Source organism: Gossypium hirsutum, chromosome A13 (genome assembly GCF_007990345.1).
Source record: "Gossypium hirsutum isolate 1008001.06 chromosome A13, Gossypium_hirsutum_v2.1, whole genome shotgun sequence".
In the NCBI taxonomy this organism is placed as follows: domain Eukaryota; kingdom Viridiplantae; phylum Streptophyta; class Magnoliopsida; order Malvales; family Malvaceae; genus Gossypium; species Gossypium hirsutum.
Window position 1 is genome coordinate 55,464,476 of NC_053436.1, and position 17,312 is coordinate 55,481,787.

A 17,312-nucleotide genomic window follows, 5' to 3' on the forward strand; every position below is an offset into this window, starting at 1 on the left:
GCTTTTATTCTAATAGTCTTATTTGAATTTTTTTAACAATATAAAGACTAAATTAGTCCATTTAACAATAAAAAAAAATTAATTTAATCATGTTGTTATAATAGATTTCCCATTTATTAAGTTTTTTTAGTTGTCACATAAATATTACGCCAATGAGATTAAAAATGAGCAATAATAACATTAAAATTTATCATTTCAATGTTCTTTAATGTTTTTTTAGAATTAATGTAGTTTTTATATTTGTTTTATGATTCAATAAATTATTTTTTTGAGGGTTTGTGGCGATTGCTCCTAACATTGTTGTTTTTTAAGTTTAAATTTGAATTTTCTATTTAAAGTGCAATGCAATTTACTATTATATCTAACACTTTGATAAAAAAATTAAATTAAATTAATTAATTATTGTGTTAAATTATATATTCGATTAACTGTGATGCGAGTTTCAAGGAATAATTCCAGATCCGTAAATGTGATGGGGTCACACTACCTCAAGGCCTAACAATAATATCAAAAGCCAAGCAAATTAAACCAGGATTTAATCAAAGACAAATTCGAGGATAAATCTTTTCGATGAAAGGGGGAATGATACATATACAGATGGGATGAAATTTATTAAATTTCATTATCCAAAACTGCCAATTTTCAAGTTTTAGAAATCAGCATATTTGCGTCGATTTTTTGGATGGGAAATAGACATTTTTGGGCTAAGATGTCCCATTGAGTTCAAAAATCTATCTCTTAGCTTTGAAACGCATTTTAAATCACTCAATTTTGAGTTCGAAAGCTCAAGTTATGACCGTTTTAGTGAAGATTGCGCAAGCAAATTTCTGGACAGGATTATGACGGGAATTACGAATTTCGGGCTTTTAACTCGAGTTTAAATCATTCAGGTTTTGGGCTTAATTTTTATTATATATGAGCTCAATATTGTATTCAGCTCTTATTATTTTATTATTTTTTATTACAATTTTTTTATAATTATTAAGTATTTTAAGTTATTTAGGAGTATTATGTTAATAAAAAAATTTTATTTAAAACTACTTCTTAATTAAATTAATTAGAATTCTAATATACGTTAGAGTTTTATTTGGATGTACTTAACTAACCTATATAAAGGCTTTCTTATTGTTTATTAAGGAGACAATTTGATTTTTATTAATAAAGTTTTAAACTCTAGGAGTTTTTTTTTATGTGCAAGATTTATTTCTTATTATTTTTAGAATTAGTTTTCTTTTTTATTTTCTTTAAAGAGTCATGAGAATTTATTCTTCACCCTTCAATTTGCTAAGGATTATTTATGGGAGGGTTGATTAGAGCAATTAATTAAGTTTGTTGGTATTTATATCTCAAAAGGTTCAATTAGACATTTATTCTTCTATTCATCATAATCATCGGTTTATTCAATTCATATTTCACTTTTTAAATTTGGTCTATTTATTTATTTATTTATATATTTTTATATTTATTTGTTCTTTGTTCTCAAATTTCTTCTTTTACTATTTTTTACTTGTTTGTTACTAAATTTTTTTATTTTTTCTTTTCAGATCAGATTCAAATATTTCCTTATTGATTTAAACAACTTGAATTCAATTCTGATCTGTTTCTTTCGCTTCAATCCCGTATCAAACTAGTTTAATGATTTATGACGATATTTGTACATAGAGAAATTTTGAATTTCTTTTTTAAGAAAAACAATTAAATTAGATTATAAACTTAATTTTATTTACCAAATTTTATATGTTGTTAATTTTACTACTGCGGTTGTATTTTTTAATTTTAATATGACTACGTTAATGAACTTTTATTAGAAAAAGTCCCTTGCCTTGAATTTTGGATTCCCTTTTAACTACAAATCAGTGGTCAAGTTTTCATATTTTAAGAGCAAATAATTTTATTTTGTTTGATAAAAAAATATAAAAAAATTAAAGATTTAAAGATAGTATTAATTAAAGTAATACTTACAAAATTATAATTAATATATACTAGTATGATTTTTACTCATGTTTAGTGTTGGGGGTAATTATTTATATATTTTGACTAAATTATAGAGTGAAAATTTATATGTTTTTGTACTCTTTGTATTCTTGGAATTTAATTTTTATACTTTTATTTTCAGGGACTTTACAAATCTAAATATTTAGGTCAATTTGTTAACATTGTTAAAATTCTTGTATTTAATTTATTTGTGTGATATTTTGAAATTAAAAGACAAAAAACTCACTTGATATCCATGTAATAAAGAATGACATTGTAAGGGACCTGAATTTAATAGAAAATTTTAACAGTGTTAACAAATTTTAAAAATTCACATTATCATTTTAATTAGAATAAAGTATTTAGGCTAACTAATAACATTACAAAATTTGAGGTACCAAATTATGTCAAGATTAAAGTATAAAGATTAAATTTCAAATTTGACCAAAATATAGGGATTAAATCTGAATTTAACCATTCTTTGTAATGACCCGAAAGTGAGTGGTGTCAGAAAATATGGTTTCAAGACCCCATTTTTGTAAATCAGGTTCGTAAATATTGAAGTAAAATATTTACAGAGTTAGTACAAAAGAATATGAAAGTTTGGTCCTCCAGTTTTTTCTATTAATTGTTTAATTAAAGTATAAAGACTAAATTGTAAAAATTCTATCGCTGCAGGTTTTTAATTACCCAAAGACCTAGGGACTTAAATTGTAATTAACCCAAGGTCTAAAATGACAATTAAACCATTTTAGTATATTAGTGGAACTAAAATTAAAATTAAATATATAAAATATATAAATTTAAACGGTGGAAAGAAAGAGAACACTTCTTCCTTCTACTTCACCTCCTAAAGCCATAGCTAAAGAATTGAGAATAATCGACCAAGGGATTCAAATTTTCGTCTTCAATTGGTTAGTTCAATTTACTCATTTCTTGTATTTTTTTTATATATTTGAAGTCATGAGAGCTTGATTTAGCTAGCTCATGTACCAATTTGTAAAGCTGTTAAAGTTTTAGGAAGTTTCCATTGTTCATTTCTTGAAGATTTTGGTGTTAAATTGATAGATTTTAAACTTAGATGTGAAAAAAAAAAGACTAGATTATAAAGTTTAATTGATAATTTCATTCATTAAGGACCAAACTGAATAAAGTTTGAAATTGATAGTAAGAATAGGAAATAAGATGTCCCTAGTGAGAAATAGTGAAATCAAAATTCAATTCGAAGCTTTAAATTGAAAATTTATGTTCGTCTTGGATTTAGGGACTAAATTGAATAAATTAAAAATTTTGTATAAATTGAGAATTAGTTGATAATTGATATTAATATATATTTTATGTCAATCTGTAGCTAACAGCGACTTGGATCTATTGATAAGGAAAAAAATCTAAAGTCGTCGACGAATAGCTCGGAAGTCCAGTTTGTCTTTCTATGTTTCGATTCAATTCAGTTATTACTTATTCATGTTAAATTGCATGATTCAGTCATGAGGTAAGTACACAATGCTTGTATGAGTTAAGTTGAGATGATTGATATGATATAATGAGATAAATGACTAAATTGAATAGAATAAAAAGTTGCATGACTTACCTGATATATGAAATTGAGTTGAGATTTGTTATATACAGTATTGGAATGGTGAATTGATGATGAAATTGAGACTGATAAAATATGAATTGAACTTATAATGAAATTGAAAACAGGCTACCTATTAAATGTACAGGCTATACTTCAGCTAGTGGTGTCAGAACCACAATTTTGACATCAGCCCGTAAATATTAATTATTTCATATTTACGAAGTCATTAGTGTCGTATTAAAATTTGGTTTAGACATTTTATCGTTTAGAAGGTTAATTAAAGAAAAAGGACTAATTTGTAAAAAGTATAAAAGTCAATTACTATTAGGTTATTTGAGTAAAATGGTTAGGAAAACAAAATATCATGGATTTAAATGGCAAATAAGCCACTTTTAAAGTTACTGGCCGACCATGTATATATTAATTGATTTTATAACATAGCATGTTATTAGTTTAATGATTAAAATATTAAAAACAAAAGGAAAATTGCATTCATCTTCTCTATTTTTATTTTTACAAACCGAAAAATCCCAATTTTGAGAGCTTGAATGTTCGATCACTTACTGCTCTTGCATATCAAGAACAAGTAGATAACCGAGAAAAAGGGAAAGTTGTTGATTAGTCCCTAAATTTTTACTATCTTTGCAATTTAGCCCTGGTAAGTTTGTTCGGTTTAGTTTAGTATAAATTGAAATGTGATATTGATATTGTGTTGTGGTTGTTGGATATTTTAGGAATAATTGAATTGTTATAACTGAATGTGAGTCGAGAAAGTAATTGATTTAAACATTGTTAATACGTTGAGATATTGAGTCGAATGAATGTAGGATAGGATACAATTGGCTTGCCAATAGGTTTTATTACGCATGGTCTAGGTTTGGCTTGTGACGATATGGTGATTATTGATTTGTTATGGAGCATTGAATATACCGAAGTTCAGCATTTGTTGCGGACTATTGTGTTATATTTATAGTGATTCTAGTGTGTTTCTAGGGGCGGAGGTAAAGCCTACAGGCTTGGCACTTGGTGCCTAAGTGTGTTCTCGTTGGTTTAGCTTGTTTGAGCATTCTAGTGCGTTCTGGATGGTTAAATGCGTATCTGAATCCATTTATGTTGTTTGTCGGGCAGGTTTTCAAAGGTTATGTGATTCGTAATTAAATATTATAAATGTTTACATGATATTTTGATTGTCTAACATAAGTTGTTATTGAATGACAGAGTATAATTGATTAGATTATACAATATGTGTATCTACATTAAGACTCACCTGTTGAATGATTGTGATTGACAGGATTATTGTTTATTAACTGTTATTGTGTGATTAATATGTTTATACGGTAGGTTTTATCGTTTCGACCGTTGAACTTACTAAGCTCTATTAAAGCTTACTCGTGTCATTTTTTTCTGTTTCTTTGTAGATTACATTTTGTGGAATCGGGCGATCGAATCAACTTGAGGATCACACTATCCAGATATCTTTTGGTAGTTTTTTATATGTTTACTTTTGGGTTATATGGCATATAATAGCTGTGTTTGTATATGTTTGGATACTTATTTCATATGTTACATCTTAGCTTGGGGTAAAGTTGTTTGAGCTTGCTTGTGTATTTGCCTCTGGCTTTAGTATGTGTATGTTCTTGTAAATTTGTTTTGGCCATTTGGTATAAGTGTGATAGAAGTGTTTGAAATATGGTAATATTGAATGTGAACGGATTGGATGAAATGGTAAGTTTGGCATGTGTTTAATGTATAGACTTGTGAACTTTGAATACAAATTAGTTTGGTATGAAATATGATTTTGGTTTGATAATTGAACTGTGGTGTCAATGAGGGCACATTGGTTAGACACTTAGATTGTATGTTTTAGTATGCTTTAAGCTTGTTTGAATGTGTTTTAAAGGTATATAAATGTTTGGTTTTGGTTTTGATTTTGCTTGGCAGATAAGATATGGGTAATATATTTTATGTGCATACGGCTTGGGACATAGACTGTCATACAGCCTTCGCACACGGCTTTGTGTCTTATTGATTTTAAGTGTAGGATTTTTCACACAACATCAGCCTATTACAAGTCTGGCAACACGGGCATGTGGAGTAGCCACACAGTCATGTTTGAGGCCACACGGGCTTATCTCTTTCACACAACCTGGCCACAAGGCTGTGTGACCCTTATTTTCAAAATTTTCTATTTTTTTCAAATTAGTCCCTGATTGTTTTCAAGCTATTTTTAAGGCCCGCAAGCTCAATTTAAGGCCGGTAAATGTATTTATGCTACGATTATATTTAGATTTGAATATTAGCAATTTAATTTAATAAATGAATGGTTTAATGATGTTAATGGTTTCGATATATGTCGTAATACTCCGTAATCTTGATCTGGCAATGAAGACGGGTTAGGGGTGTTACAGATTGGGATGCAAGTTGGTTAATTCGTATATCTATCTTAAAATTCAAGTAAGGCCAATAGGATTATATAAACATGATTTGGCTAGACTATATAGTATATTGAAATGAAATATGAATTGGTTTGGTGTAATTGCTCGCATATGAATTGTGATATTCGAGAACATGTGAAAGATCATGCAAATTGGCTAGAAATGAGACTTAGGGGCTGATTGAGTATTTATGAGCCAATAAACTCGAAAATGATTGAATTGATGAGATGAAATTAAATATGTAAATAGATGAATGTGTATATATATATATAAGTATATGCTTATAAATGGTGATATGAAATAACCAAATGAATTGATAACTAAGTCTATGTTACAATTTGGTATATGAATTAGTTGAGTGATACTTGGATTGATTATTTGTATTTGGATAATATTTATGTTATATTGATTTGATTTATAGAAATACCAATGAGTTTTATCACTTAACATGCTATTTGTTTTTTTCATGCGCAAGTTAGGTCTCAAACGAGATCTCGAGCATCAACTTCAGCATCAAGTTAAGATTCAAGACTCGATAATGTTTGTATAAATCTCTTTTTTCGGTTATAAGGCATGTACCTAGATTGAGTCAAATTTAGTATATAAGGTTATGCGTATATGTAACGCCCCAAAATTTATGTTTTTGATTCTGCTTGAATATGACACAGGTTTGTATCTACTTTAGTGGTTATGTGTTCGGGGTGTGTGTGAGAGGTCCCAAGTTCAAGCTTTAGGTTTGGAAAATTTTGGTATTTTAATGAATAAAGCCTTACTCTTATTCAGTGGGCTTAAGTTTAAATGCTAGTAGGACTATATCAGAATGGGTTTGCTGGTCTGGTGGTTAAGGTGTGTGTGGAGTGAGGGAGGTATGGAGTTTGAATCCCTGTGCAAGCAAGGGATTTATTTTGTTGCTTGTGCCGTGTGAGAGTTTGAGGTGGACTATAATGCTGATAGTGAAGAGGTTTATGGAGAAAATTAAGGGATTGGGATAGGGAAGTTATCAAGATTTTAGTCTTTTCTAGTTACCGAAATTTCTCTGTAATTTTTCCCCTTCCCCATATTCTTTTTCTTCTTTTTATTTCCCCAGCCGAAAACCCCTTGTTGCTGCCATTTTTACTCATTTTTAGTATTGGTTTTTGGGTGTTTTCCTTCATCATTACCCATCTCTGTGGTTGGTGCAAATTCGATAAGTGTAGGGATACTTTTGGGTCTCGTTATTGATTACAGGGTTGTTAAGAGACTATTCTTTTTGTTTAGGAGAGAACCAAGGTGTTGTGGGTTGTTAAAACGGTGTTCCATCAGTGAAGAACTGCCGTTGTTCGTTAAAGGTAAGGTTGTCGGTAACTTTCGGGATTTGCTTATCTTTAGTAACTCTGTTTAAGTGACTAACGAAGTGGCGTAAGGTTCAATATTAGGTTCTGGAGTGCTCGTGGTTGCGTTAGCTTCAAAAAGATACCAGGGGTGTACTTCAATTGCACAAAAAAAAGGGTTTCAGCAAAAGCTAAAATTGAAACTGTCGACGCCACACGGGCGTGTGGACTGCCCATGTGGAGGCCGTGTGGCGATACATGGCCGTGTGGCGATACATGGCCGTGTGATCGACGAGCCAGGCCGTGCACGTGCTACACGGGCATGACAGACAAGGGCGTGTAATGGCTTGTAGGCTGTGTGCAAGGCACGGGCTCAGGTAAATTGGGCTGTGTGGGCCATACGGGTGAACCATAAGGGCATGTGGGAATCTGGGCCAAGCCGTGTGATCCACACAGGCAAGGCCAAATTGGGCCGTGTGACCTACACGGGCGTGTGGGCGCACACGGGCAGGGCACACAGGTGTGTGAACCAATTTAACCTGAAATGTTCTGTAAGGTTGCACGGGTCGTCCTAGTCAACTGTGACCTGTCGTAGGGTCAGTAAGCCTTATCTAGACTCTTAATTATGTGATGTATGTGTTAGTATGATATATCTAGCATGATTATTTGATCTGTTTTGAAAATAGATGTATGATTCATTTGTCTACACTATAGCATGCCATACTTGTATGATGCATTGCATCGGGGTGGATTTGATGAAGCGAAGGAAGTATCTGAAGGGCTTTATGAGCCTGATATCTGGCAGCTAAGCCACAAATTTATAATATGTGCTGCATTGCAGTACCTTATGGTGTGTAAGGACGGATGGGTCGATGGTATCCCCATATATGGTGTGCAAGGATGGGTGGGTCGATTTTATCCCCACATGGTGTGTTGGGTTGAATGGAGTTGATGTGTAGGGTTGGTGGGCATATTCTGTTGATCTGATCTGTTATGCATGCTATATTTGAGATGGGCTGAAGCCCTAAGACTATATCTGATAATGATTCTGTAAGGGCCCAGGCCCGAATTATGACTGTATTCTATTGTCTATTTGTATGCATGCTATACTGTGGGGATGTACATACTGAGTTGCGAAAACTCACCCCTTTGTTTATTTATCTGTTCAGGTAATTCCCAGCAGTAGGCGGATCGGAGCGGTGGAGGTCTCGACGGTGACCATGTCTGCATACAATTTGGTTATGACTTTTTACGTTGCTTTATTCATTATTTCTTTTGGGGGTTTTAACGTGACTTTTGATTTGCATATTCAGCTTTTTATTTTGGGTTTTGAACTGTGGAAAAGGACTATAAATTACAATGTCAACATTATGTTTTTGCTGAAATAAGTTAAGACTTTTTGTAAACAAAATATAAAAATGGGTTCTTAAAATAATAATCAACAAACGGTTCAAAACTTCCGAAATAAAGGAACGTTTCAAAACAATTCATTTTTTTCACGTTTTTCGACTAAGTCAAGATTACAAATGGAATGTTTTATGAATCTAAATAATTTGGTTAAAAACACTCTCATGTGACATTGTTAGATTCAGCCATAACGTCTAGGCCGGGTTTGGGGTGTTACAGTATATGCACTTATGGTTTAATGGTTAATGTTACCCGATTATGTGGCATGTGTCTAGGTTTAAATGAGATTATATGTTTATTTTGGATATTGATGAAATGATCTATGTCTATAATGCTTGTATTGGTTGGCAAGTTGATATGTTAATTTATGGCTGGAAATCATAGTTTTCGATATGGTTGTTAAATACGGGAAATGTGAAGGTACATATAAACTATTGATATGCTTGAAGGTAATATGAAATGTTTGAATAGGTGAAGTTTTGTTAGACGACATGATACAATAATTTGATACACATTTGAAATGTTGTAAGTATGATATGTAACACAGTTTTGGTATTAATTTTATAGGTTGTTGGTTTAGCATTATAGCTAATATTAGGTAATAGAAAATTTGGTAATTGATGGCATATAAAACATATGTATGGTTAGTTTCTAATTTGGTATGAAATGGATTATAACTTTGGTTTTGATTCATGTTTGTGATGATGCCTTGAGGCATATTGGTTAGAATTAGGAAAATAATATGTTTTGGTATGCTTTTGCTACATTTTGAATATGTCTAAATATTGGTTAAGTGTATACTTATGGTACATGTGGAAAATTGGTTTTATATCTTGCATGTTAAGGTACCTTTTGGCACACACGGGCTAACAAACGATCGTGTGTAAAACACGGGCATGCGACACAGCCATGTGCTTTATGAAATAAGAGGTTATTGGTAAACACAATCATAGTTTGTTACATTGGCTGGCCACATGCCCGTGTGGTATTGTAGATTTGGTCAATGTATTTTCACACGATCTCAATCTCTCACACAACCCTGCATGGCCGTGTGATTGTTCGTAAATTTTTGCATCTAGGTCCACAAGGCTTCAGTAAGTTACACGACCTGGATATACGATCGTGTGACTCCAGCTTTACATGATTGTAGTTTGTAACACGGCCGTGTGACCTTGTTTTGTGATTTATCCTAATTGTTTTAAAGTTTGCAATTTAATCATTATTTGTACTAGGGTCAATGTAAGAGCTTTCGTAAGTTCAATTAAGACTCGGATTTGATTGTTAATCATGCTAAACTTGAATTATGAATTGTTTTGTTGATCTATTGAATATTAAAGTCAGAAATGTGTATGAACTGTTCAGTTAACTGATGTAGTATCCTATAGCTCGGGGTCCGGTGATCGGACTAGGTAAAGGGTGTTACACTCCCTCTCTCAAAGCTTCATTCATGATCACTAGTAGCCTGTTTCAGTGCCACCACTGGCTTTTTCTTTGACAAAAATACACTAAATTTCTCCCTCGATTACCTCTCAATAAATCTCCAATTAGTTTCTTCAAAACCTACTAAAAATCCTTCAAAATAAAACTTACATTTTTGACTAACCAAGCTCAGATCTCCATCATTTGCTGTTAGATCGACTTGATTTTTTTATATGTGCTTCTCCTCACCAATACCTCTTTCTTGACTATCGGGACCAATAAGCAAGTGGCTAGAGTACGTCCAATCCCGTGACCGAATTTGGCCCCCCCTTTTTTTTTGCTTCGATGTTCTCTTCTATTTTTGACAAATTTTTCTTTGTTAGAAGTCTGATCTTTGTCTCAAAGTGGTGTTTCTTTGTGCTTATTGATTGTTGTTTGCTTGGGTTTTTGGTTGATTTGAATATAGGTTTATTTGATAAGTGAATGATGTTGTTGTGACAGCCCTAATGTGACCCTAGTCGGAAAGTGGTTTCGGGACCACAAGACCGAGTCGTAAAATAATTAATTGCTATATTCTATGCTTATTATGTGTGAACATGAGTATGTGGAAGTTTCATTCCCTAATTTTACCAATTGCATGAGAAATTGTTAATAGGGATCGATTTGAGACATGGTGAAAATATGATAGTCCAATTTAAAATGGTCTATTAGTGCATGTACCAAAAAGAGTGGACTTGCATGTCAAATAGACCATTTTTGATTGTGAATGGCCGGCCAACATACGCATGCATTATGGTGTTCCCTTGTCTTCATTTTTTTATATTTGGTGGGAATTATGTATAATAAATTTATATTAGTAAGTGGTGATAAAAACAAAGTTCCATCATCTTTTCTATCTTCTTGCCGAAACCATAAGGAAAAGAAAAGAAAAATGGAAGCTAGGACATTCGGCCAAGTGAGTTTATAGATTAAGGTATGATATCATGTGGTTCTTTTGGCATTTTTTTTGTGAAGTTGAGTTGTTTTGATGCTCATAACATGACCCATGCGTTGATTTTTGAGTTGTGTTGCAAGAAACCTTTGGTTATGTTCTTATATGCCAAATTGATGATGTTTTGTAGTATGTGATTTGAAATGGTTATAGATGAATATGAACTAAGAAACATGTATTATTGAGTAAGTAGAAGATAGAATGGGGTTTAAATGGGAGGTTCATTTGATTTATTTTTGTCCTTGTATGAAAAGTGGTTCTTTGTTAAGGCCGAATGAGTCATGCTAGATTAGTTGAAAAGAATGTTCATGTTATGAGGTAATTTGAATAATTGACCGAAACATGGAAGGAAGGGCAAGATTTATAAATTATGTTTGAGGGTGAAAGGAATAATGAAAGTTGTATTAAGTTTAATGTGCATACTTTAGTCTAAGTGTTGAGGAGTATTCGGCTAAGATAGTTGAAATGTGGGTGTTGCCGATTTTTAAATTTAGATTATGGGAGTGGCTATAATGGGCATTAAGATGTTGAACTTAAGAAATTAGAAGTAAATGAACTTGATAGTATTTAAGAGATAGAGGTGATAGATTAATGTTGCACATTCGGCTATGGTTAGGCATGTTGATGATCTTATCTTGATTTAGATAATTAGGCATAAAAGGGTGGTAAAGGGGATGAAATTGTCGAATGATTTGTTGGGTAACAAAAGAAGCATTCGGCCATCACTTGAGAGCTTGTGTGATGTTGGGTTTAAAATTAGCAAAGGTAACTTACCTAATGCATGTGCATGTGTGATTAGATTTTTGATGATATGGTAGTTGCATGAGGTTATTAGCCGAATATACTAACATACATATACATGTGAAATTGGATTGTAAATATTTAGCAAGGTGGTTAAACTAGTTAAATTATTGATTAAGCTCAAGGAGTTAAAGGAGGTGAATCGAGCAAAGGCAAAGAAAAGGTCATCGAGTAGCCGAGTTGGAACCGTCTTACCCAACACGAGGTAAGTCATTAAGCATATAGTTGGTATTAATTCAAATGGTCATAACGTTTATGTAATGATGCTGAATGGAATGAATAAATATATATATGCATGTACGTATGTGATGATGAAAGTGTTGAATGAAAAGAAAAGAGATGAGATGTATTGAGTTGTTGATCTCGGCACTAAATGTGCGAGTATAAACATTTATGACCATGAGATTGGCGCTACGTGTGCGGGTTTAAATTGTGCAGCATACCTTGCGTATGTACTTGATGACAAAGAGTTAGAAAAGAAACCCGAATCTGTGCCGGTGGTTTGTGAATACCCGGATGTGTTTCCTGAAGAGTTACCGGGTTTGCCACCTGTTCGGGAGATAGAGTTTGGTATTGAGCTTATACCTGGAACTACGCCAATTTCGATAGCTCCGTATCGTATGGCACTAACCGAGTTAAAAGAATTGAAAGCTCAATTGCAAGAGTTGACGGATAGAGGTTTCGCTCGACCGAGTTTCTCACCTTGGGGTGCACCAGTATTGTTCGTGAAAAAGAAGGACGGAACCATGAGGTTGTGCATTGACTATTGTCAACTGAATAAAGTGACGATAAAGAATAAGTATCCGTTACCGCGTATCGATGATTTGTTCGACCAACTGAAGGGAGCCTCAATGTTCTCAAAAATAGATCTGAGATCGGGCTATTATCAGTTGCGAATTCGAGAATCGGACATACCCAAAACTGCCTTCAGGACGAGATATGGTCACTACGAGTTCTTAGTGATGCCGTTTGGGCTCACTAATGCTCCTGCGGTATTTATGGATTTGATGAATCGAATCTTCAGACCATATTTGGATCGGTTCGTAGTTGTGTTCATTGATGACATCTTGGTCTATTCAAGAGATGAGATCGAACATGCTGAACATTTGAGATTAGTGTTGCAAGTTTTGCGGGATAAGAAGTTATATGCTAAGTTCAGTAAGTGTGAGTTCTGGTTAAGAGAGGTTAGCTTCTTGGGTCATGTGGTATCTGCATCGGGTATTCGAGTTGACCCGAACAAAATCTCAGCCATACTTAACTGGAAACCTCCAAGAAGTATTACTGAGGTTCGGAGCTTTTTGGGACTCGCCGGTTAATACCGACGATTTGTCAAAGGTTTCTCGATGATAGCCACACCAATGACGAAGCTACTTCAAAAGGATGCTAAGTTTGAATGGACGGAGAAATGTCAGAAAGGCTTCGATCAACTGAAAACTCATTTGACTGAAGCTCCAATTTTAGTGCAACCCGAATCAGGCAAAGAGTTTGTCATTTATAGTGACGCATCCCTACTCGGGTTGGGTTGCGTATTGATGCAAGAAGGTCGAGTTGTGGCCTATGCGTCGAGACAATTGAAGCCACACGAGAGAAATTATCCAACCCATGATCTCGAGCTAGCCGCCATCGTATTTGCTTTGAAAATATGGCGACATTATTTGTTTGGCGAAAAGTGCCATGTATTTTCGGATCACAAAAGTCTCAAATATTTGATGACTCAAAGAGACTTAAATCTGCGACAAAGACGTTGGCTTGAGTTGTTGAAAGATTACGAGCTTGTCATTGATTACCACCCGGGAAAGGCTAATGTGGTTGCGGACGCCTTAAGCCGAAAATCGTTGTTTGCTTTACGAGCGATGAATGTGCACTTGTCTGTTCTACCTGACAATGTGTTAGTAGCTGAATTAAAGGCCAAACCATCATTGATTCATCAAATTAGTGAAGCTCAGAAAGTCGACGATGAATTGGTTGCAAAACGGGCTGAATGTATTCCGAATATGGAATCCGAATTTCAAATTGATGATGACGATTGTTTGAGGTTCAGAAGTCGGTTGTGTGTTCCAAGAAATTCAGAACTCATTTCGATGATTCTGAACGAAGCTCATTGTAGCCGAATGTCAATTCACCCGGGGAGTACGAAAATGTACAACGATTTGAAACGATGGTTTTGGTGGCATGGTATGAAACGGGACATCTCCGACTTTGTTTCGAGATGTTTAATATGTCAACAAGTGAAAGCGGAACATCAAGTGCCTTCAGGATTACTTCAGCCGATCATGATACCCGAGTGGAAATGGGGTCGAGTCACAATGGACTTTGTGTCCGGACTACCATTGTCAACAAGTAAGAAGGATACGATCTGGCTTGTTGTTGATAGACTGACTAAGTCGGCTCACTTTATCCCTGTGCGTACGGATTTTTCATTGGATAAACTAGCCGAATTGTATGTTTCTCAGATTGTGAGATTACATGGAGTACCTATTTCTATCGTGTCGGATAGAGATCCGAGATTCACCTCGCGATTTTGGAAGAAATTGCAAGAAGCGTTGGGTACCAAGCTGCATTTTAACACCGCTTTTCATCCACAAACCGATGGTCAATCCGAGCGGATGATTCAGATACTTGAGGATATGTTGAGATGTTGCATCCTCGAGTTTAGTGGTTCATGGGAACGGTATTTATCTTTGATTGAATTCGCTTACAACAATAGTTTTCAATCAAGTATTAAGATGGCACCTTACGAGGCTTTGTACGGTCGTAAATGCCGTACACCATTGTTTTGGACCGAGCTCGGTGAAAGTAAAATTTTCGGAGTTGATTTGATTAAAGATGCCGAACAGAAAGTAAAGGTAATCCGTGAAAGTCTGAAGGCAGCCACAGATCGTCAGAAATCGTATGCGGACTTGAAACGAAAGGACATTGAATATCAGGTGGGAGATAAAGTGTTCCTTAAAGTTTCGCCTTGGAAAAAGGTACTCAGGTTTGGCCGTAAGGGCAAGTTGAGCCCGAGATTCATTGGGCCGTACGAAATCTCTGAACGAGTTGGTCCGGTTGCATATAGATTGATTTTGCCCCCTGAACTTGAAAAGATACACGATGTTTTCATGTTTCGATGCTTCGACGCTATAGATCTGATCCTTCGCACATAATTAGTCTGTCGGAGGTTGAAATTCAAGCCGATATGAGTTATGAAGAAGAGCCGATGTGTATCCTAGCTCGTGAAGTGAAGGAGTTGCGGAACAAAAGGGTTCCGTTAGTAAAGGTGTTATGGCTCAAACACGGGATCGAGGAAGCTACTTGGGAAACCGAGAGTTCGATGAAAGAACGATACCCAAACCTATTTACTGGTAAGCTTTTCGAGGACGAAAATTTCTTAAGTGGGGGAGAGTTGTGACAGCCCTAATGTGACCCTAGTCGGAAAGTGGTTTCGGGACCACAAGACCGAGTCGTAAAATAATTAATTGCTATATTCTATGCTTATTATGTGTGAACATGAGTATGTGGAAGTTTCATTCCCTAATTTTACCAATTGCATGAGAAATTGTTAATAGGGATCGATTTGAGACATGGTGAAAATATGATAGTCCAATTTAAAATGGTCTATTAGTGCATGTACCAAAAAGAGTGGACTTGCATGTCAAATAGACCATTTTTGATTGTGAATGGCCGGCCAACATACGCATGCATTATGGTGTTCCCTTGTCTTCATTTTTTTATATTTGGTGGGAATTATGTATAATAAATTTATATTAGTAAGTGGTGATAAAAACAAAGTTCCATCATCTTTTCTATCTTCTTGCCGAAACCATAAGGAAAAGAAAAGAAAAATGGAAGCTAGGACATTCGGCCAAGTGAGTTTATAGATTAAGGTATGATATCATGTGGTTCTTTTGGCATTTTTTTGTGAAGTTGAGTTGTTTTGATGCTCATAACATGACCCATGCGTTGATTTTGAGTTGTGTTGCAAGAAACCTTTGGTTATGTTCTTATATGCCAAATTGATGATGTTTTGTAGTATGTGATTTGAAATGGTTATAGATGAATATGAACTAAGAAACATGTATTATTGAGTAAGTAGAAGATAGAATGGGGTTTAAATGGGAGGTTCATTTGATTTATTTTTGTCCTTGTATGAAAAGTGGTTCTTTGTTAAGGCCGAATGAGTCATGCTAGATTAGTTGAAAAGAATGTTCATGTTATGAGGTAATTTGAATAATTGACCGAAACATGGAAGGAAGGGCAAGATTTATAAATTATGTTTGAGGGTGAAAGGAATAATGAAAGTTGTATTAAGTTTAATGTGCATACTTTAGTCTAAGTGTTGAGGAGTATTCGGCTAAGATAGTTGAAATGTGGGTGTTGCCGATTTTTAAATTTAGATTATGGGAGTGGCTATAATGGGCATTAAGATGTTGAACTTAAGAAATTAGAAGTAAATGAACTTGATAGTATTTAAGAGATAGAGGTGATAGATTAATGTTGCACATTCGGCTATGGTTAGGCATGTTGATGATCTTATCTTGATTTAGATAATTAGGCATAAAAGGGTGGTAAAGGGGATGAAATTGTCGAATGATTAGTTGGGTAACAAAAGAAGCATTCGGCCATCACTTGAGAGCTTGTGTGATGTTGGGTTTAAAATTAGCAAAGGTAACTTACCTAATGCATGTGCATGTGTGATTAGATTTTTGATGATATGGTAGTTGCATGAGGTTATTAGCCGAATATACTAACATACATATACATGTGAAATTGGATTGTAAATATTTAGCAAGGTGGTTAAACTAGTTAAATTATTGATTAAGCTCAAGGAGTTAAAGGAGGTGAATCGAGTAAAGGCAAAGAAAAGGTCATCGAGTAGCCGAGTTGGAACCGTCTTACCCAACACGAGGTAAGTCATTAAGCATATAGTTGGTATTAATTCAAATGGTCATAACGTTTATGTAATGATGCTGAATGGAATGAATAAATATATATATGCATGTACGTATGTGATGATGAAAGTGTTGAATGAAAAGAAAAGAGGTGAGATGTATGGAGTTGTTGATCTCGGCACTAAATGTGCGAGTATAAACATTTATGACCATGAGATTGGCGCTACGTGTGCGGGTTTAAATTGTGCAGCACTAAGTGTGCGAATTGACTATGTAGCACTAAGTGTGCGGGTTTGACTATGTAGCACTAAGTGTGCGAGTTTGACTATGTAGCACTAAGTGTGCGAGTTGACTATGTAGCACTAAGTGTGCGAGTTTGATTATGTAGCACTAAGTGTGCGAGTTGATTATATAGCACTGAGTGTGCGGACTTAATATATATTCTTGAATCATTATGGACACCAAGTGTGCGACGCTATTGAGTCGATCACGGATAGCGGATCGGGTAAGTGTCTTGAGTTCATG